Source organism: Mirounga angustirostris, unplaced genomic scaffold (assembly GCF_029215605.1).
Source record: "Mirounga angustirostris isolate CCGP_5_RB_7025 unplaced genomic scaffold, mMirAng1.0.hap1 SCAF_1, whole genome shotgun sequence".
NCBI lineage: Eukaryota > Metazoa > Chordata > Mammalia > Carnivora > Phocidae > Mirounga > Mirounga angustirostris.
In genome coordinates this window covers 89,097,042-89,124,577 of record NW_026991709.1, presented here as the reverse complement: position 1 = coordinate 89,124,577, position 27,536 = coordinate 89,097,042, and the positions used below count along the sequence as shown (strand labels likewise).

Below are 27,536 nucleotides of genomic sequence, written 5' to 3'. Positions count from 1 at the left end.
AACATTTTCTAAATTTTTTGGCCTCTCCTTCTCCTGCCATAAACCATTTTTAATAGTTTGCAGGACATTAGTGTTCTTCAAAAGAAAATGCTAGAGAGGCTATCTTGAAAAATATGTATTTCTAAAATGTGAAGCCATTTGGGTCAAAGTAGCTCAACTGAATTCATAGAATCATAGATTGTAGATTTAAAGGAGGCATATAGTTTATTTAATCTAATTCCTAATCTTATTAATCTTCCTAATTCTAATCCTAATCAGAAGATTACAGAAAAATAAACTTAATTATTCAAGTATGCTGGTCTTATTTTACTGTATAAGAGATGACTAATTGTGAATACTTGAAGTTTAACAAAATAGATTTGATGGATTGTGTATGTATGTTGGCTTCATTCACTGTAATTGAGAGGCATCATTACGTAGTGGTAAATGCTGAAACAATTGTGGTTTTTCATATTGCATTAAATCAGTTAGTGGTATAATTAATTTTAATAGGAATTTATGAGTCCCTAACTGACTCCCGATTACTTTAGAACTAAGCACTGAATGCACCCTCTACAAGTTTTGTTGTTTTAGAGGTGATATAAGTTTAATTATGCAGATAATCCAAGTAGATTTTTATTTTGCCTCTGGGATTTCACTTTCATTTTAATGGCTTGAATGCTTCTTATCACTATGTATGAAGAGGTTTAATTGAATCTAGAATGATGCTTTTAATATTGTAATGGAATTAAGAGGGTTGGCATCTATGTATTGGTCAAAATTATTGAATCTGATGCACCCTGATGAGTATAAATTCAAAAAGACCAAGTATTCACTTCCACTTAACATTTTACTTTAAAAGTAGCCACTTTTATGAACTGTAGGTGATTTTAAAATAAAAAATAAATATATTTTTCACATTTATTCATGTATTGAATATTTATTGAAAACATAATATGTACCCTATTAAAATATAAATTCCACGAGGTGGAGATCTTGTTTGGGGTCCTGCTGTATCCCTATTGCCTAACATATGGTAGCTACTCAAAACTATACACTGAGTGAATGAATGATTCAAAATACTGGAGCTTCAGTCGCATAACATGAAACAGTCTAGTATTCAAATGGCTTAGAGATGAAAAGACATTTGTAGCACTGTGTAGGAAATACACAATAGAGGTAAATATAGGGACTATCAGATCACTTAGGAGGAAGCTAACCCACATTTTTAAAGAGGGGCCGGGGAAAGCTACCTTGCAACCACAAATTTACTTTTTGATTCTATGGATTTCTCTATTCCATGTATTTCATTTAAATGGAATAACACGACATATTACATACATAAATAGAATAATCCCGTATGTCACCTTTTGTGACTGGTTTCTTTCATTTAGTATAATATTTTCAAGGTTCATTCAAGTATTGGCATATATCAGTACTTCATTCCTTTTTATGGTCAAATAATTGTCCATTATGTGGAAATACTGTATTTGATTTATCCATTCATTAATTGGTAAATATTTTTTCTACTTTTTGGCTATTATGAGTAATGCTAATATAAACATTTGTATACAAGGGTTTTGTGTGTGTGTGTGTGTGTGTGTGTATGGATGCATCCTTTTAATTCTCATGGGTATATAACCAGGAGTGAAATTACTAGATTATATTTTATGTTTAAACTTTTTGAAGAACTTCAAACTGTTCTCCAAGATGGCTGCACAATCTTACATTGCCACCAACAATATATGAGAATTCCAGTTTGTCTACAGTCTGTCTTTTTTATTACAGCCTTCTAAGGTTAATTTTTTTAAGTGTAAAATGTCTTTTATTTTATGGATATGTATTTATAAGAAGCTATGGTTAATTATGTAAATATTATCTTCACCTGGGAAGAAGGGTTCCTAAAGAGATGAACTTTGTTTTTTTAAATTAGAAGAATATACATTTGACAATAGCCTTTCAATATATGTAGTTATCCGAAGATTTACACAACTGAGCTAAAGAATCACTGTTACAGGTAAATCATCTTAGAATTAAAAAATATAACATTATTAATTTATTCAAAGGATTACATTCAAATTAATATTTCATATGTTTTGGATAAGATTTTATGTGCTATTAAATGTTTTATTTTTCATACGTATGCACTGATTTATTCCATCAGTGGTCTCCCTAAGTAGATTGACCCCTTTTTAAAGACAGTAGCTCTATTTATGTGTTTTTGAGAGCTGTGAGGGGTCTAGCTATCACATTAGCGTGCCACAGTTTCATGGATGTTGGCAGAAGACACAGGGCTCCTCAGTCACACAAAGAACTCTGTTACTTACTGCAATAGCAGTAGCCAGATGATCAGCATTTTCTTGTGCCAGTTTTCCAATCCCCAATTTGTTCAAGATGATCTCAATAGAGGCAGGTGCCATCAGCAAACACGATGCATGTCACCTAAGAGGGACCTCAAGCTCGAGAGCAAAATACTGTTTTTATCTTCCATGGCTGCTTACTGTATAACCAGTTTTGAAATGATAGCCCAGAGTAAAGGCAGTCAGTGCATCTACTTGTAAGATATTTGGACGTGTGAGAGACCCATGGAGACCCATGGAGAGATGACTTGCAAGAGTTGTTCTGACCATAAAGACTCTCTCAAAATGTCTTGCACCTAGCAAGGTATCAGTGAATGTTGGTTGACTTAAGCTTCTTTTTGCTATGCTGAAAATATCAACAGGACAAATTTGTGAAAGAAATTCTATGATTAGGCCAAATGCTTTCATTTTTATAATAATAACAAATTTCCTGGGGTCCTGGGTGGCTCAGTTGGTTAAGCATCTGCCTTCAGCTCAGGTTGTGATCCTGGGGTCCTAGGATCAAGCCCCATGCGTATTGGCTCCCTGGGACCCTGCTTCTCCTTCTCCCTCTGTCCCTCCCCCCAGCTCCTGCTCTATCTCTCTCACTCTCTCTCTTGAATAAATAAATAAAATCTTTAAAAAAAATAACAAATTTCCTATGTTATAACCTCTCTGTGATCATTGCTAAAAGAAAACTAAGTTATGCTTATAAAAGTAATGTGTAATAAATATGCCACTTTCTTGAGTATGAAATCAACCAAGATCAATAAGGGGGAATCAAGCAAATTATTTTTTAATTAACTGCAACAAACTGGAGTACTTGCATGATGCTTCTCTCAACTAAATCCAGCCCTGTCATTGTTTTCATTTCTTTCGTATTAGTTTAAAAATACCAAAGATAGGGGTGCCTGGGTGGTTCAGTAGGTTAAGTGTCTGCCTTTGACACAAGTCATGATGGAATCTTGGGATGGAGCCCTGCAATGGGCTCCCTGCTCAACGGGGAGTCTGTTTTGCCCTCTCCTTCTGCCTCTTCCCCCAACTTGTGCTCTCTCTCCCTCTTTCTCTGAAATAAATAAATAAAATCTTAAAAAAAAGAATACCAAAGATATTTCCCCAAAGTAGCTGAGCTGGAGGAGTGAAAAGAAAACACCCTTGGTCAGACTGCAATAATTCAGTCTGTGTTAACCACCTCCCCATTGGTTTATAAACAGCTGATGGAAAACTATAATCCATAGAGTGCTTATTTTCTTTTCTCTTGACTTTTTGTAACCTAAATGCAGGAAGTCATAAATATTTCTCCTTCTTTGTTTCATGTGTTTCAGCACATTGCCCTTAATGGTACTGTGCTACCTGTCTTTAGAATTCAATATATTACACTTATTTTATTCACAGTAATCTTTTAATATCTTTGTTTAAACAACTTTGATATATTTTTGTTCAGTGAGTTTCTAGCTGATGTTTAACCATTTTATTCACAATAACTTAAATTAATATTTTATTTTAATTTGCATGTATCTACCAAACAAATATATTTATTATTACTATTATTTAAGAAGAAGAAAAGAAAGAGAAAAGAGAGAGGCAGAGAGGAAGGAATTTATCCTGCCTTGTATTTACTAAGCTGGTTTGGGCTTCTTTGATCTTTATATGTTCCTCTAAATGCTTACACATTACATATTTAAATATGTGTCTAGGATTTTTCTGAAGATAAATAGTTTCCTCAGAATATAGTTTCCTTAATGTATTGGTTTTATTGCTTTGAAAATTCAAATATTTGGTTTTATTTGTTCAAATGAATATCTATAGCCTCTCTCTCACTCCTCCACTGGAATTATTCCCCACAGATTAGTTCATTTACTTTGAAGAAATTTTATATCTAATGAGCAGTTTTCTCTTTTGGAGTTTCTTCATTTAATTTTCCTCTGAACTTTACGAAATCTGGTTTTCTAAAATCTAGGTCAGGCATGATGGGAAGATGATGTCTTGAGTCTGTATTCATTACACCCTCTCCCTCCAAATTCTCTCCTGGAATTACCAAACTGGAGAAGAGGACACAGATTGCAAAGAAGATCTTTAAGTTTCTCAGGACTAAGTACCATCTCTTTACCATTCTATGAGAGAGGAAGAAGACCCTAGATCCTAGAAAGGCCTCTGCTTCTTGGGAGGTCCTGAGGCAAAGAAGTTAGGTGGCTTTACTGCCTAAGGCATTTTCTGAGATAAGTGGATCTCCTCAGCATTCCTAGGGGAGTATCCCTCCCCCACTTGCTTCCTGCAGCCCTGGGAAAAGCCCACAGGTACTTGTAACACCCACACAGGGACCAGGAAAAACTTCTACTCCATGTGCTTTGGAAAGACTAAACTAAATGCCCATCAGAGGGAAAATTTCCTATTAGCCATTCTGTTGAATACTAACAGCTATTAAACAGACTAAGAACTAATTCTTTCTTAACTTTGAAATATGTTCATGGTATAGTCTTAAGAACAGTTGAGGATCATTATAATTTTAAAGTGAAATACACATACATGTATACATGTAATAGATATATATATGTGTATATGTGAGTCTGTATGTATAAAATAGGAAAGTAATCAAGGAAGAGAGGCCCCAATATATATATTTTTAAAGTGGTCCCCTCTGGAGTGAGCAGTGGTATTCTTTTCCTTTAATATTACTTACATACTTTCATGTCTTATATTAAAAATTCTGATTCACGTCTGTGCCATTTTCTATATATTGGCACAAAAGACTCTGAACTCTATAGTGTCATTCCTTAATTCCTTACTAACTTGAGAATTACTAGTAACTACTTCTGTTCTGCTTTCTATATAGTTCTGAGTTTACTGTTAAATCGAAAAGGTTTCATTCTGCTTTAGGTTTCTGGTAATGCCTTTTGACTTTAGCTTCAGACAAACATATTCTTCCTAGTGTTTTGTAGGAAACATTTTTTCTCTTCCCTAGAGCCAGTGTTTGATGTCACAGAGTATGATACTGATAAACAAAGCCTGCTCTTTGACCTGACCTCTGGAGCCAGGATTGCCCTTCTCCTATCCTTCTGTTTTCCAAAAGGTTAACTTCCAGTTTCCAACCTAAGACCTAATGCATTATAAAATTGCATTCCCAAGGTAAAACAGGAAAATTTTTTCACAGTTATCTTGTTTACATAAATGTAAGAGATGATAATTCATTCATTTGCTAATGTTACCCCTCCCTCTGGACATTAGCAATGACCTCTTCATCACAAAACAAAATAAATTAATTCAAGCAGGGGAAAAAATCTCCACTTGAGTTATTTAGGTGAAGGTTTGAACTTTGCTTATATCAGTGAGGTAATATTTCAGTTTTCCAACTAACTTACAGAGCCAGAACAACAACAAAGAGGAATTGTATGTGCAGTGTGCAGTGTCTATTCCTTGTTGGGTCTAAATATTGACTCTGCCAAGTGGGGTCTTTACCTGTAATTAGATTTTTAAAATTTTTTTTAATATTATTTATTTTTTAGATTTTTTTTAAATGAAATTTCACTGAAACAAATCCAACCCAATATTATCTTGAGTTCAATGTAAAAATACCTTATATAGCCTGATAAAATTTCAACTAACACACTATTTTTAATCTCAGTAATTTATATTTGTACAGTTTCTGTGCCATGCTGCAAATGTTGCTTACTCTAATTAGCTTATGGTCAACAGTATCTTTAATTAGAAATATTGGTAATCTGTCCCCTGTAGCATTTTATTTAGTGTGTTTATGGCTCCAGGATGATTATCCTAATGAACAGGGTAATAAAAAGTACCATTAAGCAGAAATGAAATAGAATACCCATCAGGGCAAAAAGGTTTTTTTTAAAAAAAATTATTGTTGTTGTTTTCCATAAAAGAATGATCTGTGCTTAGAATCCAGTATTAAAACTACCAATAAAGTGAAGAATGTATCTTTAAAATTCTATCACTGGCAAATATCTGATATTGTGATTTAGTTCTATAAATAAAGGTAGAGTCCAGGATGAAGGACACAGAGTTATCCTAAAAAAACAGCATATCCAGTGAAAAACATTTCAAATAGCACCAATAATATTGCTGAAACTAATATCCGTATGAGTAATGTCAAAAGTTGTATGAGAAAATCACTGGCAGTCTTGTGTGTCTACAATTATTATGAAATTTACTATTAGGGATGGGGGGGATAAATTAGTTTTAGATTCATTCCTGTCACTCTTGCCAAGTGCATCTGTTAAAACAAATGGCATTTATTTGCAATCTTTGTATTTTATTTAATGATGGTGGCATTTTCCTTAGAGATCTTTGTTTTCTAAAATAATGGTAAGCATTTCTTTTATAATTAAATGCAACACAGATTTTTGTATTCATGGCATTGGCAAATGTATACCTAGTGAACCGTTAAGCCTAGGGTGCAAAACAATGTTTATGGTTATTTTTTTAAAGATTTATTTATGTATTTGAGAGACAGAGAGAGAGATACCAAGAGTGGGGGTAAGGGCCAGAGGGAGAAGGAGAGAGGAGGAGAAGCAGACTCGCCACTGAGCATGGAGCCCAACCCACAGGGCTGGATCCCAGGACTCTGAGATTATGACCTGAGCTAAAATCAAGAGTCGGACACTTAACCGATTGAGCCACCCAGGTGCCCATGTTTATGACTAATTCTTATATGCCATCAGAAAAACATATTCAAGCTTAGGTAGGAGATATATTTCAGTTTCTATAAGTTTTTAGATATAAAGTCATATATATTGGAAAAATACATCTGAAGGAAGGTGGCTAGCTATTAGGTGGTACCTCTAATATCAGGTAGATCTATGGAGTGTTTGTGTAAATAAAAATGGCCAGATTCTTGATCCTCAATTCCCAATGACTTCATCATACTCTTCTTGATCAACTCACCTGTTGCATCAATTCTTGACTTTTGGGGAGAGGTGAGAGATTATGGTTTCTTTTCAAATTTGGTTAAAACCACGCCAAGTTCCCCCAGAAAAGTGTACTGGACACAGATAAGTTCAGAAGGATGGTGGATCTCCTGGAGCCATTCACAGATTCCCTAGGGATTTTAGGGACACAGGTAAAACAGGGCATAACTCTAAAATTAAATGTCAGCCAGACATTCAACATGGCTAAGCATCCTCAAATGTAAAGCGGTAGTAATAATATCTTCATAATGTTGTGAGTATATTACAGGGTAAATCATGTAAAGTGTTTGCAGTATACTTTGGCATATAGTAAGCAAACAATACTTTGTAGATATTTAGAAATAAAATTTGATAGAATTATATCATTCTATTTTACTGCCTGTGTTTTAGTACTCTTAGCATTATAAAGAGGGGAATGTTTGTTCTTAAACACAAATTACACTTTTAATATCTTGGGCAAGTCTTCCTCTAGTATTTTAATTTTATGCTTTTATTATACTTTCAACTATGGGTAGTGTCTTGGTTTAATATTTTTCTTTACCATAAGAGAGCTAAATTTGAATGAGTTTCACATATTCAAAAGTGAAATAATCCTGGAGTATATAATGGTACTAACATATAAATCTGTTAGGAACCATAGGAAGTTGCTAGAGAACCAATTCATCAGTCTGAAAATGGGTAAAGAGAAGAAATAATTAACCTTTTAACCTGACTTTCTTATAAAAACTGTACAACAGGGAAATTTTCTCTTTATAGAAGCATTCTACCTCATACATGGAGAAGGGATGACAGAATTAAAATATTGTGGTTTCATAATCCCCCATGGAAATAATGAATCTAGGCAATAAGCAACAATGGACATCAATAAGAAAGAGAAATAGAAAGAAATGGGGAGAGAGAGAAAGAAAAACAGGTCTTATGTGCCTCAGTGGAACTACACAATATACCTATGAAGTGTTCTGGTGAAAAATCTGAATCTACTTAGATTAAGACCTTAGATTTAACTATCAGTTTATAAGGAAAAAAAGGTTGGATGAGTATTTTAAATGATATCATGGGAAAGGCAGCAGTAGCACACATACTGTAAAAACCTCCACAAATGACCAGATTCTTCAAAAATAAATCACAAGGAAGGAATAGAGGGAGGGGGACCTGTAGGATAAAAGAGACAAACGACCTATCAACCAAATACAATGTGTGGACCTACCTGGTTCCCATAATTCTGATTCAATCAAACTAACAGTTACACCAAAAAAAAAAAAAAAAAAGATATAAGGGATTATCTTACATTTTTCACCGAGGGATGGTAGTATTGCAGGTATAATATAGAAAAAGTCATGTTTTGTTTAAAGGTACATAGTGAGTTATTTACAACTGAAATAAAATAACATCTGGGATTTGCTTCAACAATCCATTTAAGTTCAGTGTAGATGAAAAACAGAATGCCCTTAAATTGGTGAGTTTTGAAGCTGGGTGTTGGATACCTGAGGTTTTATCTTTCTATTCTCTTTTACCTGTTTGTACATTGAAAATTTTCATTATAAAAATTTTATAGGGGCGCCTGGGTGTCTCAGTCAGTTGGGCGTCTGCCTTTGGCTCGGGTCATGATCCCAGGGTCCTGGGATTGAGCCCCACATCAGGCTCCCTGCTGAGCCTCTCCCTGTGCCTTTCCCCCTGCTTGTGAGCTCTCTCTCTCTCTCTCTCTCTGTGTCAAATAAATAAAGCCCTAATAAAATTTTTATAAATATGAAATAACACTAAATTTCACACCTGTCATAGGGTCAGTGAAGGTTCATATGTCATGTTGAAGCTACATGTTCATAGCCCGTTAAGATAAGATTTATTTATAAGACATGATCTAGGTATGGAATTGTTTTACTCTGTGAATGATTACCCAAGCTGGTTTAGTGACTATATTTTATTTTATTTAGAATATTAAATTAACCTGATTTATGGAGGAGTTATGTACCTCTTTTTCTAATGCATTTAATAATATATAAATAACCATAAGAAACTCTCTATTTAAAGAAATTATATGGTGAATAAATTTGCACAGTGATCACGTATATATTTGCATTTCAGATACATATTATCTTATATCTCTTTTTGGCTAAAGTCAGAGGTGAATTAGTTTATAAACCTGTATGATTGTATATCCCTGAAAAAGAGAAAAACTTAGAGTAAGATAAGATACAAATAATATAGAATATCAAAATGAAACCTATTATTGAAGGCTTTCTTTACATTTCAAGGTAGATAAGAATCAAATTTACCAGCAGAATTGGGGTCTTGTGAGTGGCGTTTATGACAATGATAAGTTATATATTTTTTTACTTTCTGTATTTTCCTTATGCTTTGAGTAGAAATTGGTTTTTGGGGCCTTCATTTATATAAATGTGATCTACTTATACACATCAATGTTCTCTCTTAATATGCTTTTAAGTAAAATGAAGTAGGAGCTTGGATCTTGAAAAATTCATCAGATTAGTAAATGTCCATTCAGTGACCACACTCCAGTGTCCTCCTGATTATGAATCGATGTGACTTGATGGGAGATCCACAGCTCAACACAGTCTCTGTCCTTGACCATGGTCTGTTGAACATGAATTAGATGAGGCTTGGAGTAGTCACTCATTGTTTTGTTTTGTTTTTCTTTTATACAGTGAAAGGAAAACTGCTTTCCCTGCTCCCATACTTATTTCTAATTTCCTATGGAAAATAAATTTGGTGATAACAATGAAGTTTCATTGTACAAACAACTTAGGAGGGATAATGATATAGCAGTGAGGCTATGATTAATTCCAATGTAATCTGCCATGCATGCATGGAAAAAATTATTTTTGTACAAAATATAAGGCATTACTGCTCACTCTTATGTTAACTGAGGAACAAAAACTAATTTATAATGATGAAGTTAAATTATTCAAGGACACAAAACAAAGCAATTTCTCAAATTATGGGTAGTCTTCAAATTTTCCAACGTAATGTTCCAAGATGACTCCTCAAATGAATCCAAAATTGATGCCATCAGTAAAATCTAGGAGAGTTTAGGACACAGGTGAAGCCCTTTTTCCACCTCAGATTTAAAACAAGAGATTACCACCTGGGTAGCACAGTCAGCCAACTCTTGGTTTTGGCTCAGGTCATGATCTCAGCATTGTGAGGTTGAGCCCCGTGTCAGGCTCCACACTCAGCGTGGAGTCTGCTTCAGATTCTCCTTCTCGCTTTGCCCCTCCTCCTGCTCTCTCTCTCTCAAAATAATAATAATAATAATAATAACAATAAAACAAATAAATAAAGAAAACAAGAAGTTACCATTAGAGTAAATAAGAGAATATAAAGAATAGGAATACTTACCATATAGTAAAAAGAAGAATTCACTTGGGCGATCTCATGGAGAGAATTCCTTCACTAGAGACAAGCTCTCAGAGCATAAATACAGGCACAGAGCACTTAGGAGAGAAAACAGACTCAACATTACTCAGCTATTACCAAAATAAATTGATAAAGAATAAGAATATCTGATTAATTATAAGGGCATGGGGCAAGAAGCAGCCATCCAAGTGAAAATGGGATTATGTGGAACAAGGATGATGTGAACCACACAGTAAAATTCAAACAGATAGGGAATTATGACTGTGGTCATAGTGGTAAAATGTATTGCCAATTGGTTATTGAGAAAGAACTGGAGAGTATTAATTAGTAGAATCCACTGCATGTCTTTTACAGTTTATTAGATATAAATAAATATAATGAAAGACCTCAAGGTAGAGGCACCTAGATAAGTCACAATTCCTGACCTACAGAAACTGTGAGATAATAAATGTTTATTGTTTAAGCGAGGCAGCAGCAGATAATACCAAGACAGCATCTTTTCCTGAATCATCTTTTTATTCCCCATAGAAGAGAATTTAATGCAGAATTTAATGCTTTGCACATGACAACCACATAATCCCATGCTTACCACAGTACCTGGATTGTACCAGATTCTCAATAATATTTGTCATATTAATTCAGTGAATAATAACAATTAAAATCTACTGAATGCTAACAATGTACCAAGCATTTTTAGTGTTTCACAGGTATTTACCCTTTTAATCATCGCAACAGCCCTGTCATTATTCCCGTTTTACAAACAAGGAAATTGAAGTCTGGAGAGGTTAAGAAACTTGCCCAAGAGAACTCAACTTCTTAATGGCAGAGAGTTTGTACTTGAACCCAAGTAGTCTGACTCCAGAATACAGTGTTTTTAGCCATCACATTTTGCTGCTTCTATATGAATTGATGAACACTTGCTGAATGAAAGAATGAATCAACTGATCTATGTGACACAGTGGCATATTTAATACTTAAATTTTAATGTCCTTTATTTCCCTTTGATATATAACCAACACTGCTTAGGATCACTAAAGCTATGATCTCCAAACTACTTTTGTGAACATACCAATTTGTTTAAAAATATTTGACCAGGCATTCTCAATACGTATATTTATTTATGTAAATAAATATGTAACAATATTACATTAATATGTACTTCATATATCAGACTACTGTGCTATTATATTAACATATTATCTGAAAATAAACCCTAAGTTTCTATCCATCTATCTACCTTAGATATATATCTTTTTTCTACCCAGAACACAGTGGATCCTCTTGTATAGCCACTCAGTTGCATTCAGCTTTGAAGACTACTACTTAATAGAATGTGGTAACATTTTTTTAAAGGGCTAATAGAGAATTTTATTTTCTCACACCATCTGCCCTCATACACAAGGGATCAGAGGTAGATCAAGTAATAGTAAATAAAAAAAAGTACTCTAAATTCAGAAGACAAGCCTTGTATTCTTGTGAAATAAGAATTCTGGAAATGTGAATCTCTAGGCCCTCCTCCCTTGTCTTGCCTTCTCTCTCCAAGGAACATGTACATCTTTTCAAGTAAAATATGAATTATTTGATGTAATTCTTGAAAGCATGGAATTGAAATTTATTTCCCTAATAATTTTCTCAATTCTACTTGTCTAACATTGATTGCCCCCTCTTTCTCTTTGTGATGCATAATAATCCAGTTGGGTTTCCTATCGTTTCTTTCCTAAAACTGTGCACCTGCATCATCGATCATGCCAAGGAGAGCAGACACAACTTTGGAATGAAAACCAATAACATGCTATGAAAATAGAGACAAGACAGCTTAGAAGATTGATTCTAAGTTATAGAGGTGCTTACTGATCTGCAACCACCCAAATTCTTACAGCTTGACAGCTGGTTAGTGAGCACAGGACAAACCACAGGCTTGCCTTCATGTCCTAAATGAGGGCAATTTGCACAGTTTGTGGTGTAGTTACCACAGACAGGACGTCAAATCAAAGTCTTTCAAACTAAAGAAGTGAAGTAGTTCTGTTTCCAGGTTTCTCCATCTTTAAAATGGGAATAAGGACATATGCCATCTTAGATTTGTTTCAACAATATGGTCAAATAAGCGTATTTAGGAGCTTTATTAATGGTTAATATACAAATGCAAGGTATTACCTTAATTATTATGATTACTCTTGGAGTAATACTGTTTTAAATTTTACTGGATAATGAATAATAGTGTCTCTAAATTTGTCTCTTTTTAAAAATTTTTTATAAATATAATTTTCTATTCAAAGAGGTTTGCCAGAATGTCACAAAATGCACACCATTAACTTAGAATCACCAGTTGTTAACAGTTTGTCCCATTTATTTAGCCTCTTCATGCTCTGTGCACTCTCTCAGGCACACTTTCTCTCTGAATTATCTGAGAGTTAATGATCTCAGTAATCTTTCAGTAAGTTGCAGATCAGCTTTTTATCCTACATATTTCAGTGTATAAGAACAATGACATTCTTCTACGTAACTACAGTGCAGTAATCAAAATCAGGAAATTTAGTAGTGATATAATGCTCTTGTTCAACCCACTGACCATTACCCAAATTTTGACAGTTGTCCTAAAAATGTATTTTATAGCTATCTCCCCATTCCAGCTACTCTCTTGGAGAGGACTGTCAGCCTTTTAAAAATGTTTTTGGTTTTTCATGATCTTGACATTTTTTAAGAATACAAGCTGATTCTTCTATTGACTATCCCTTGATTGGTCCATCTGTAGTATCTTAATTTATATATCTGCAGGGAAATTCATTAGAATAGAATTCTAAAGCCATTTTTGAAGATATTCAAGAAGTGGATAATCAGTTTTCTCTTTGCTATTCTTGAGGAAAAGGAAAAGTAGTGAATATTACTTTGGATTTTTAAACAAATCCATTACACTTTGTTTCTTTTTGAAAGCTGTTATGATTTTTACAAAAGCAGAAAACAAAACACAGACACATACATAAAAACAAAAAAACCAATGAGCTGTGATACCGAATGATATCCATTGTGTTTTACACAATATATTAAGAAACACAAACTAGATTTGTGCACGTCTATAAACTGGTAGTTGTGTTGTCTTATGTTTTCTATAGTCTTAAGACCCGGATCGTACTGTACTTATCTTTTTCATCAAGCCCTGAAGAGATGTTCATTCCCACACAATGCCTTACTGTAGATAAATACAGCCAGATTTCTCAGTAGTTATCCTTTGGCAAACTGAAGTAAAGGGATGGAAGAGAGGTAAATTACTTTCAGGATATATTTATGCCTTTAGGGATTCCCAGATCCAAACAATAGCCCCTAGTCTTTAGGAAACTGTTCCATTATTGTTAGTTAAAAATTCAAGGTGACCACATGCCTGGGCTGTAAATTCAGAAAAGATTAAGGAAGAACTCCAGATGCCACTTCCATTTAATCTTATTAAGTATAAATTACTGATTTGTGCATAATCTTTAGTTACAGAAGATAACAGTCACAGCTAAACCCATCTCTAGAAAAGACAGGTCACTGTTTCTTATAAGTTCGGGCAGTAATAACACCCTCCAGTCTCAGACTGAACTTCTCTGTATTATACTATATTTTATGGACAAAGAAATGGCACTCTGACCTGGTCCTAGACCTTTGGCTTCTAAGAAATATATGAACTGTTTCTGTTGTTCTAGTTTCTTTGTTACTTTGCAATGTACCAGGCATTGGGACAAAGCAAGCCTGGTTTTAATTTTCACCTGCCAAACGGCTAAAATCAATCTTGCTCTATTCAGTAAACAGCTCACTGTGCATAGATAGGTACATTTTATTTGCTGATGAATAGCAATGGAATCTTGCAGTTAAATCATAAAATAAAACCCATATATGTGACAAATATCTTTTCTTTCATGACCACCTTCCTAAGTAATCATATATAAAATGAAAGATGAATATTTCTTAGAAAGATGAATATGTCTCATGACCTTATGCATGTGGGATAAAATACCATGATGTTGTAAGTCATGATCTTCATATAATATAGTTTATTTTCAGTAAAATTTTAGAAAATACTCCTAAGACTAGGCCGCTGTTCAGGGCAGATCTGATCTATCCGTTAATCAAAGGCACTCTCTCTTTGGTCATTTATTCAGTCAACAAACTCTTATCTATTACCTACACTGTCCAAGACATGACCCAAAGCACTGGAAAAATAAAGATGGATTAAGACAAGTTACTGCCTTCAGAGGACTGACAGTTTAATTAGAGAAGATGACGTATCCGCAGACCATCAGAACATAGGGTGATAAATGCACAGATTCCCTGATTTGGGAAGAAATAATATGAAGTTTCATCCTCTTCCTAATCTCCTGTTCCTCCCCAGCCTAAGTCAGAGAGCCTTTCTCTGTAGTCTGTGTAAATATGTGTTTATTTCTATCATGCTGTTCACCACACTAAAGGCTGAACCCTTCACAGCTGAGTGACTGACCAGGAGAAACCACTAAGTCAGTCTCCTTCTTTGTAAGTGGGGATAATTTATCCATTCATCATTGGTTGAAAAATCTCTGTGCTACATATGGTTTTAGGCATATATTTTTAATATTACATGACTCAAAGTGTTACTCAAAGGGTTAATGTGGGGCCTAAATGAAATAAATCCTGTAAAGCATTTAGCTTGGCATCTAGCAGATAGTAAACTCTTAATGTCGGCAGTATAATTATTACTGCATAATTTTGGTGACAGCTGTATTTTTTAGTGGTTTTTGATCTTTTGACAAGCAAATTCTAACTATGTTTTTCAAATTGATGTAGCATTTTGTTCTTTTTTCTATCACAAGGACCTTAAGATCTTGAGGAGATTCAGATAAACAAAGAGGTCTATTATTTCCAGAGTATAATAGTATTTAACTACTGAACCTGTGACTACTCGTTTTTAAGACTATGGTCTAGCCCATTAACTGACACACAGTGGGGGATTAATACATATTTTTTTCCAAATAATTTGCCTTGATTTTATGAATTTCAGTCAGTTATGACTTTAATCTGAAAATCAGTATCTTCAACTTAAAGACTGTTATCCAGTCATTGAACAGTTGTTTGTTTGGGAGATTTTTGTTTTTTGTTTTTGTTTTTGTTTTGATATGTGCTTTTCTGTCACTGGCAGAAGAAGTATCCCCTTCTGAGAAGGAAGAAAAGCCACTAATTTGTGCCTCCCCAGAATTCAGTGGATGGAATTCACTTTTTGCCCTCTGATAAGAAGTTAGGGAAAAGTTTCATTTTGAGGAAGTTAACTCTTTTGGGCCCCAGGCAATCAAAAAAAGAACACCTGAAATAAATATTTTATAATGAATTCTTTTATTTTAAGAGTATTGGGTTGAAACGGTTGCTTTCTGTATACCAGCTTATACCTCATCATATCATTTGCAGAACTTCAATTTAAGAGGCATTTCTGTGTCTGATTTCTTACTCTCTTAATAGATTCGTATATCTTACTTATTGCAATCTTGCTACAAAATGCCAAGATTTTAATATGACCACTACTTGATAAGTAATCTTCAGAGCATTAAGAAATATACACATACACACAAAAGCACGTAAATTCTGTGTCTCCTTTTTGTTATTGAAAGATACATCACTAACCTTTTATTACCTTCTTTTCTTCTGGGTATTACTTCAATACGAATTTGCACTGGGACCTACAGTTATGAGACCAGGTAGATTGAAGCAAGCATGACCAAATAGATATTTTTCTTTCACTAAATCCCAAATCAACTGTTGTCATGCACGAGAGAAGCCTGAAATCTAGGCCTGTGATTATCTTAATTGACTGCATTTGAGACCGTCTTACCTTTATATTGTGTATCTGTATTATAATAACCTTGCCACCCAATGACATTTTCATATTACTGTATCATTACCAGGGTGGTCACCACCTCATGAAGGAGAAACTTCAATTATCTGTTTAGTCTAGTTCAGCATTTTTACTGTATTTGAGGCACTTCTGACATGCAGTTCTTGCCTTCCTTACCTCCTTGAGCTTTGAAGTGTTCGTCGGAGTGTGTGTATATGCATAGCAAGAAGGACAAGCAATCATAGAGACCTGATAAGAGGCTGTCGTGGTGCTGAGGTTTTACCTACACATGGAAATACCATAGTGGACCTTTCAAAATTCAGAGATGGCCCCCAACTGCCAGCTAACCTTAATCTGAATTAACTATATTTTGAATTATTCTTCCAAACCTATTGACCCAAGCCAGTTGTAAATATCTAGGGAAAAACTTAGAATAAGCACTGAGATGTAAGTGTGAGACACACAAAGAGATTCTAGTCCAATGACTATTTTGTATTATTCTTTATCAAGCCAAGACTAAGTTATATTTTTTGATCATTCTAGTTCCAATCCTCTGTTGGTGAGATGCTTTTATACTTCTTTCTCTCCCACCATTTCTAAACAGTTAGAAATTCTCTCTTTTTTTGGAGAGGTATGTGTAGGGCACAGCTCTAACAGGGATTTGTAGACAGCCAGCAGCCAATCTTGAAGGTCACAGTAGGGTCAGAGTCATAGCCTCATGGGTTACATGTGTATTTCTGATCCTGTTGATTTCCCCTAGGGAAGGAAAGGCTGAACAGTAGTAACATCCAATCATAATTTTGTTATCTGCTTAAAAGCTAGTTCAGTGGGCAGGACAAGTCCTTCCTTATTCTCTAACAAAGATATTAAATGTTAAGCAAGTCTCATTCTGGGATATAGACATCCTCATGAGAATTCTGTGGACATCACATGTTCCTTTGTTGTAATATGTGCACTTTAATTTTCCAGGCAAGGGGCACATATATGTCATGTGACTTATGTAAGTATAAGGGACAGCAGACACAATTCCGTGTTCATAGTCTCACAGCCCACGAGAAATGGGGAATGCATTGATTGTATGGTGAAGGTGCGAGGGCTTTAGTTCTTCATGGGGGGATTTGACTAGGAGTTTCCCGAAACACTCAGGTTGTGAGTTTCTGCCATATTATTAACAACCAACTAGCTGTGTAGCCACAGACAAGCCGGCTTACCTCTTGTCTTGTTTCTTACTCACAGAACTGTTAAAGTGTGGAACTGGGTGTTCTTGAAGGTATCCCCCCGCCAAACAGACAAAACAAAAATGATTTCAGGTCTTGATAAGTACTTGCATGAGAAAGTTCAGTTGGTGTGAGGGGCAGTATGTAACCAGTGACGGTTGTTTAAGAAGTGATGTAGTTGGAGCTGAGGACCACTTCTGTGCAGCAGAAGCCTATGCAAATGAGACTTCCTGGTGCCTGAGCAAGAGAAACCCTGATGAATTAGAGACAGGAAAGGTTGTAAAAAGACAGTGCGAGACCTGACACTCAGAAGGACTATGAGGTTGATGTACGGGATGCTTTCATTCTTGATTTTTAATGCTTTTGCTACCTTTATTGTTTCTATCTGTTCCATGTACTCATTGCCCGTGTCCTCCGCAATCCTCCAGTTTCCCTTCTCAGCTCAAATACTCACTGCAGGACAGCACTGAACAGTTCACTTGTATTATTTTTAAGCTCTACTACCTGCTTTAAGACTAACTTCCTTTTAAAGAGACAGCTAAGAAAGCTACAAGCAAGGCCTTTAGAGAAAGTTTTCTTAGGATACATATTCAGTAAAGAAACTGCTGGGTTGAAGTATATGGCCCTTAAAGGTATCGATACATATTGCTAAATTACCTCCAGGAAGATTATACCCCTGCGGGAGAGCACCTGCTTTTCTGATTCCAACACCACTTTATTCTAGACATTTCCGAAGGTGTTTCATTTGGATGTGCATTTCTTTGATGACTAGAAAGTTGAATTAAGTTTATTAGCCATTTATATTTCTTGTTCTATAAATAGACTGTTCATATTTTGCCCATTTTCCAATTGGTGTATCCATCTTTTGTATTGTTTCATCTGGTTCTTACAGTCATTTCCTAACAGAAAAATGTGAAAAATGATAAATCTCTAAAGTGAAGTCATTCTGGGCTTTCATTTCATATGTTCCAGCCACCAAGCATGTTGGGAGCAAAGTTATTTTTATTTTGAAAGATAAAGGGACTGATATTTCATATTTTTGAACAAATAAAACATCATTGCCCGTCTCTACTTGAGAAAGGTCTGGATTGAGCACTAAATAAATACTCGAAAGAAGGATACACGTGAACTTGGGAAGGAGAAAAAATCTGATGAATCTGAATAATCCCCACAATATTCTCAGGCTATATATCTCGTCATTGATAATTTGATCTGTTTGTCCTAAGTCCCAGAGATGAGCGATTTTCAAGGTATTACTGTTAGTCTTTCTAGGATGAAGGGTTTATCAACACTGGGCTTGTGATCTCTCTTGTGTTGTAGTGACTTCTGTGTAGAGCTCACAGGAAAAGTGCAAGCATCCAGCTTCCGCTAGGATGGGGCTATGTCCATCTGTATCCTCTTCTGAAGTTGCTTCTTAATCTCTATTTGAAAGTAAAAGATAAATAGGAATAAAATAAGCTAGAGATTATTTGATCAATAAGAAGAGATAAAACAATAGAAACAGGCAACTTCATTGAAAGCATGGAGCCAGACAAAATTACAACAAAGGATTAAAGTAGGATCATCATCTAAATTATTTATAACCGAAAGAGTACCACAGATCAAGGATATAAAGCCCATGGTTTAATTCCTAAAATACTTTTACAGAAAGAGATGCAGAGAATATATGCCCATTATACAATCAACCTTATGGTCTAAGTCAGCTAATAATGCTACTTTCTCCTTCTGAGCCATATGCCATTAATTAGTTCAGGATTATGTCTGATTGGGCCTAGGCAAAGCCTTAGAATGTTTCTCAACAGAATTCTCCAAGTAGCCATTATCAATCAAGCAGTTGGCATATGAATGGAAAATTATTGTCATCCCATCCCACATGCTTGAGGCATGTGCAGTTTTATCAACTTAGAGTTAGACAAGCCAATCTGCTTGTATGCAACAAATTGATCCTTTTCCTCAAGTCAGCATCTTCCTAGCATGGTCTCCTTTGTCAGCTCTTGAAAGTGTCCTTTAAGAGAGAGCTTCTCAACTGGAATACCAGGGCACAGCAGTAGGGCAAAATGAGTGCATATATAGGAATTGTTGATCTCCCGGGACTTATTGGGTCACTTGGAACCTAAGATTCCAGAAATCCACAGTTGTCACCTCTGGCCATAAGCAGCCACAACTGTTTATTCCAATGTGCTGATATCAAATTTTCTTATACCTATTACAGAAAAAATGAAATGTTTTGCTTTAAATTTTAGACTAACCAATCCTGTCCTAGCCAGAGGCATTTATTAGTGCCTAGAAGATTCCTTTAAAAAAAATCTGGCCTTGGGGGGAACCTGGGTGCGTCAGTCTGTTAAGAATCTGCCTTTGGCTCAGGTCATGATCACAGGGTTCCTGGATCAAGCCCCACGTCAGGCTCCCTGCTCAGTGGGGAGTCTGCTTCTCCCTCTGCTTCTTCCCCTGGCTCCTGCTCTCTCGCCCTCTCCCTCTCCTTCTCTCTCTCTCTCTGTCAAATAAATAAATAAAATCTTTAAAAAATAAATGAACAAATAAAAATTTAAAAAAATCTGGCCTCAACATGTTAGAGTTATTTCTTTTAAATCATCACAACAAAGAGATGATTTTTTGTAGATTTACATTTAAAAATGGAATTTATATTTAAAAATAGAATAAAAAATATATTATACATACCCCGTTTTGAGATGTAACTGGTTCTGTTTGGAGTAGGAATACATTATTATGTGTTGCATTTTACTAGGGCAAAGCTATTTCTTGGTGCAGCTCCTAGTATTCTAAGCATAAAGGTCCAGTAGAAAATCGTGAATATTGAAGGAGCATTGTCTGACAATCTGGTTTATTTTGGTGGCACAAGATACTATAAAATGTAACTGAGATAAGCCTCTCATGGAGTGATTTCTCTATTTCATTGAAATCAGCTATACTTCCATACTGTGATTTCTGGACAGTTATAATCATGGAGCTAAATTGATTTGAATTAATATGTTAATGGGAAATATATTGTATCTTCTTAATATACGTAAAGCTTTCAGGTCCAGTTAATATTTAACTTATAGGTATGTGTATGACATGAGGCACTTAATGAAAGCCAGTTGTGAAACATAAAACCAAACATCATTTACATATTAGATACAAATAAAACTACAAAGCCAATAAAAAGGAAATGAACAAAATCAACTTAATACGACAGATGATTTCATTTTTTTCTTTATTTTTTTTTAAAGATTTTATTTATTTATTTATTTGACAGAGACAGAGATAGCGAGAGCAGGAACATAAGCAGCAGGAGTGGGAGAGGGAGAGCAGGCTTCCCGCCGAGGAGGGAGCCCAATGTGGGACTTGATCCCAGGACCCTGGGATCATGACCTGAGCCGAAAGCAGACGCTTAACGACTGAGCCACCCAGGCGCCCTTTTTCTTTATTTTTTAATTCAATTAACTAACATATAATGTATTATTAGTTTCAGAGGTAGAGGTCAGTGATTCATCAGTCTTATATAATACCCCCAGTGCTCATTACATCACGTGCCCTCCTTAATGCCTATCACCCAGTTACCCCATCCTCCCACCCCTCTTTCCTCCAGCAACTCTCATTTTGTTTCCTATGATTAAGACTGTCTTATGGTTTGTCTCCCTCTCTGATTTCATCTTGTTATATATTTTTTTTTCCTCTCTTCCCTATGATCCTCTGTTTTGTTCCTTAAATTCCACGTATGAGTGAGATAATATGATAATTGTCTTTCTCTGACTTGTTTCACTTAGCATAATACCCTCTAGTTCCATCCACGTTGTCCATCCACATTGTTGCAAATGGCAGATGATTTCATTTTAAGAAAGCAAATCATATGTACATGATAAACATGAGCTAATTCTATGAGCCCAGCAGACCTATCCTTCTGCCTGCCTCTTGTCTGGGTCTTCTTCAATCTTTTCTGAGAAACTGCTTTTGGAGTGATCATTGTAAAGGATATGTTTTCAATCTTTGAATGGCTCCCCATTGCTTACTAGGAGGACTCAAACATCTCAAGTTAGTAAACAAGGTCCTTTTATTTGAGTCCTGCTTATCTTTAGTTTCATCTATGGATAATAGTCTATAATTATATAGACTTCCCTATTAATTGTTCCAGCCATACTATAATGAGTATCTGTAGTCCTCAAAGATGTCACCTGTTCCTCTCTTCAGTGCTTTTCCAACATGCTGTTCCCACCATAACTTGAGTTTATATGAGCTTATGGTCACTTCCGTAGGATTGGGTTTGAGCATCTTCTAGAAAACTCTTTGTTGTATGCAGCTCCCACTCCTGCTCTAGCTCTGGATAAATTGGCTCCCCCAGCACCCTATGCATTCCTCTCTAATTAGACTTACCACCTGTGCTGTAAATGCCTGGTTACTCTATTTGTAAGCTTTCTGAGAGAAGGACAATGTCATTTATATATCCCTAGCACCTAGCAGAGCCTGAAACTAGTAAATCCCATATAAATAGTTTTGAAATGAACAAATGAGCTCACACTCATATAAAATTACCTCACATGCTATTTCTGACTTATGCTTTAATTTTAGTTTAGATTTGTTTTTGCTTGTGTGTGTATGTGTCTGTGTGTGTGAGGGCATGTCCTCATAACACTGAATGGGGAAGCAGGATAAAAGATTTGGTGTAAATGAATTACTTCCCTCAGGTGGCTTCTGTGAGATTTTCTTTGCCTTTTTTTCCTTTTTGTTTTGTTCTAAGTCTTTTATGTATACTCCACAACTTTCTCCATCCTGTCTAACCTATGCTAGACCTTTTACAGTCTCTGAATCTTTCTTTTGAAGCTTATGCAGTAGAGGCATCCAGAAATGTATTGCCCCTTGGAGCTAGATGATCTGTTTGTTTCTGTAGAAGTTCAGGAGGTGCCTTTATTTGGTTGTCACAAGATGTCAGGACAGGCCAATGTCTAAGTATCCATTTAATCCTTTGAGTGGGTACCGGGTAGATATGCCAACAAACAAACAAACAAACAAATGAACATTGAAACTTTTGGTACTAAAATAAATATCTCATCAGCAAATGAATATATTGATGACCAAATACAATTTTTCTATATTCTCCATTTTATTAGTTAATAGGTTTTCTCTAAAGTTACAGAGAATCATTAACATAGAAATAAAGAAACATTTGAGTTATTTTTGACAAAAAAAATAAATCTCTACTCAAAGCACTAATGATGAGGGATATTTTTAAAGTTGTTTTGTTTTTTTTTTTAATTCCAGTTAGTTAACATACAGTGTAATACTAGTTTCAGGTGTACAATATAGGGATTCAACACTTCCATACAATAGCCGGTGCTCATCACAAGTGCACTCCTTAATCCCCATCACCTGCTTAACCCCCACCCACCTCCCTTCTGGTAACCATCAGCTTGTTCTCTATAGGTAAGAGTCTGTTTCTTAGTTGACCTCCCTCTCTCTTCCCCCCGCTTTGTTTATTTGCTTTGTTTCTTAAATTCCACACATGAGTTAAATCATATGGTATTTGTCTCTTTGTGTGTGTTTTAACTTTTATTAAATCTTATGGAGAAGTGTAATTTTTGAAGAATTTATCAGACATCATTGACATACTTAAGAAAAATTGGCTGTCCTAAAAATTTAGTTATGTAGAATTCCCAAACTCAGAACTGAATCAGAATTGGAGTCTGTCCTACAAGTTCACTGATTTTTAAACTTCATTTATTCATTCATACAACAAATATTATGAAGTGTCAAACATTCTTTTAGGTCCTGGGAATAGCAGTAATAGGAGAAAAGTCTATTGTTTGTAAACTAACTACAGGCTCTCTCAGTTTTATTGTGATATTTTTGTATGCTCATGAATTTAATTATATATTCCCAAATCATTTTGGGGAGTAGACAGTGTGAATTAAAATACCTTGAGTTGGTTTCTGGGACCCAGTCTGAATGATATAAAACCACAATTCTTCACATGATTCTCTGTGGGCTACTTTCTGGCACTACCTGAATACAGAGTAGTGTAAACAGCAAACACTGGCTTTGGAGCAAGAATACCTGGTGTCCAGTCCTCACCCACCCTACTAGAAACTGGTTGTGGGATTCCAGATTAGTGGCCGGATATCCCTGTTCTTTACTGAATAAAATTAGGTTTTTCCCTAAATGTGCTTCTAGTCCATGACTCTGCTTACAGAATCTACTAATTTGCTAATGAAAAGTGCCCTGTAATCACTTAATAACTGTCACCTCATCTATATTCCTAAACATGTAATGGCGACAACTTACAAGGAAGATCAGTTGCAGAAGCCATGTGAGACTAAGCCTTCCTGTAAACAAAGGCATAGTCAAGGAAGAGTAACTTAGAGGGTCACAGAGTGTTATCTGTTGACTGGCAGTACACATAATCTGTTATGGGCTGTATGTATAAAATAGTAACTAGATTTAAGTTCTTACCAAATATCGTGAAACCTTCAATGTACAAATAAGAGCAATAGATAAGATGAATAAGGGAAATGCATAATGCAAAATCTCTTATCCCTGATTCTATAAACTGCTGACGAAAATCTCAGGTTATATTTCTAAATGGAATTGCATTCCAAGCCACACCTGAACCAAGTAGAAGATGGCCTCATATATCAAGGACCATCAGCACTTCACTACTATCCATGCACTAGAATAAATTACTTTGACAACACACATTTCTGGGAACATCATATTTACTGAGAATAGCAATTAATCACTTAAATTTATATTTGAATGAAATGTGTTTCCAGGAAAATATTGTAATTTTATTGTGCCTTTTATAATTTCACCACACAAAGTAGATGACTTGAAATAAAAAATGGATTTTCAAAAAAATGTTATTACTTAAGATTGCAATCTACACAATCACCTAAATCCAACTTTATCTTGTGAGGCTTAATTTTATTGTAACTTATGTATATATACATACATACATTTTCATTCTTTTTAAGCTTATACAACATGTTTGTGTTAGCAATATAAAGTAGTATCCTTCAAGATTTGAAGTACAACTTTAAGCACCTTTTAAAAATGTTAACTTGGACAGTTCTTGTTTGTGTGATCATTTCCTATGCTTTGATTTATAATTTTATTTCTATGACAAGTTATTTTTATGATTCTTTTGCTGATTAATGTAACAAATATTTTTTTAAGTGATGTTCAAGGAAATATATAATTTTAAATTAAAAAAGGAAGGGGGGACCATGCACACTTTATTAAGCTTGTTTTCAATAAGACATGTAACAATAGTCTAACTCCTGATCATTAGTAAGTATACCAAAACTGTAAGTTAGTGAGATGAATTTAAGTCTCACATAGCATAACATTTTTGCAAATATTAAACTCTGCCATAAATTATTATTATTTAAAAATCTGTGGACTTGGGCTCTTGGGTGGCTCAGATGGTCGAGCGTCTGCCTTCGACTCAGGTCATGGTCCCAGGGTCCTGGGATCAAGTCCGCATTGGGCTCCCTGCTCAGTGGGGAGCCTGCTTCTCCCTCTGCCTCTCTCTCTCTTACTCTCTCTCTGTCTCTTATGAATAAAGAAATAAAATCTTAAAAAAAAATAAAAATCTGTGGACTTTCTTCATGATAATTTCCTATGCACAATTAAATAGAAAGAAAATATTAACACATTTCTATTTTGCATTCATTAAAATTTATCAGCCCTAATGCCCTAGTAATTTCTTTACACCCATTTCGTTGGAGAAATAATAACCAACAATGATAAGAACCTTCATCAGCACCTTCTACATGCTAGGCTCTCAGACCTTGTACTGAATCCTTCTTGTGCATTGTCTCATTTAATCTGCCAATAATCCTTTGAAGTAAGTACTATACTATAATTATATTTTAATATTTTCTTAGTATTTTAAACATGAGTGTTAGGAGGAATAGCCTCATATAGTTTATTCTTGATACTGAAGATTATTTGCACATTTCTTTGCTTATTCACATACATGTTTATGAATACCTGTCCAGGCAGTGCCAGGGGATAAAGCACTTGCTGAGGATATATTAATGAACAGAACAGGTAGGGTGCATGCCCTCACAGAGCTTATATTCTAAAGTTGTAGAACAGGCACTAAACATATAGCAAATAATATGTTAATTCCAGGTAGTGATTGGTAGCATGAAGAAAATAAAGCAAGATAATTGTTGGAGAAAAACAACGTGGAGTAAGGGGAGAGGGGTACAGTTATGGATAAGTAGTCGTGGGTGGATTATCTAAAGATGTAGCATTTGAGCAGACACAGCAAGGGTGTCTGAGTGGAAAGCATGGGAAGAGACCCTGAGTAGGAATGAACTAGTTATTTTCAAGAAAAAGAATTGGCTATGGTGACATAAACAAGGTGAATGAGAAAGAGAATGGTATGAAATGATGTCAGACTCTTGGGCAGGAAGCCAATCAGTCAGCAAATTATAAATTTTAGCTTTAGAGTTTGGACTCATTTTGTTAAGGACAATTATCCAAAACTTGGATTTAATTACAACTGTGTGATCTCTATCCTTGTTTGGTTACTTCCATTCCTGACTAAGGCACATTTTACAACTCTGTAAAGTTGGAAGTTAATGTAGAGAAAACTGATAAGGTGAGGTGATTTTCTTCTCTCTCCAGTAAAATGATGGGACCACCTTTATAGCTGCTTAAGTGATTTCCATCGTCAATAGATCTGAACAGGGTGAAATTCCCATTACTTTTTGTTTTAGCACAGATTATTACTATTAGTACCATTATTATTAAAGATGTCTTAATTGTTGCTTCTTTTGAAAATGATCTGGTTCTAGATCAAGAACACATAAATATCGGGCCTCCACTCTCTATCCTTTCTATATACCGTTTAACCTTATGTTGACTTCCTTGTCTTTTCTTCTTGAAGTTAATTTCCTAATGCATTTTTAAGACTTTTTTCATTCTTTATTATCCTGCCATTCCTTCACATTTGGTACATTCTTTTTCCTACTGTTTTGTTACAGTTTCCTGTTTTCTTTTTAAATAAAAATTATAGATTTTGCCTTCTATTAAATGTGTCCAACGGTTCTCTGAAATTTTCTTCTGATTTCTACATTAAATCATGTTTCCTCTTCTTTGCTTAGAGTGACACAAAGAGAAGTTATGTGGTTGATAGCTAATGGATGCCCAGTTCATATCCACATTCTTAGCATCTACATTCTTATAGTGTGGCTGTGTTCATTTTAAAGAAGAATCTTCTTATAGTCTATCTGCTTGGTGTTTACACATTCTTATCCCAAAGAAAGCATTCTGTATGTTTCATATATGTACTTCTACATTACAAACATTAATAGGTACTGCTTCTATGATATTTATCTATTTGTCCTATATATTTGCACAGGGAAACATGTATTTTCTTAAGCTGTATGGTTTCCCTTCCTTTTCATTTACTTATGTTCTAGGAATTATATTCCCCAAATAAATATAGAGGAAGAGATCGTAAGAAAGAGAAAGTAAGAAAAGCACTCTTCTTGCTTTAGAAGGTAGTAATCGGAGACATGGAATTGTGGGATGGTTTTTGGATAATAGATTTGGTTTCTAAATCTGAATTCATAAAATTGGGCAACTTGGTTTATTTTCTGCTAGTACACCATAGTGAGCCTCCAACTGATTTCGTGATTAAATTCCACTGGTTTTGTCTTTACAGCCTAGTAATAGGTTGTCTGTCAGTCCTGTTTTTTGGTATGATAATGGGAATTAAAAGAGGTGTGTTAGGAACTTATTATAAGATGTTGTTTTTGCAGTGGTCTGCCAAGAATTTTAATTTACTTGCTAGTGATTTGATGATTAAACATTATTTTAATAATATCTGATTTATGACTTTTTTCCCTCAAGTTTGTAT

The 27,536-nt window shown here is 35.0% G+C and overlaps 1 protein-coding gene across 1 annotated transcript in view; it reads left to right on the top strand.

Annotated features, from left to right (window-relative positions):
• NAALADL2 (N-acetylated alpha-linked acidic dipeptidase like 2) overlaps positions 1-27,536 on the top strand; it is a 1,210,813-nt gene that overhangs the window by 797,829 nt on the left and 385,448 nt on the right. The gene's annotated exons all lie outside the window — the stretch shown is intronic.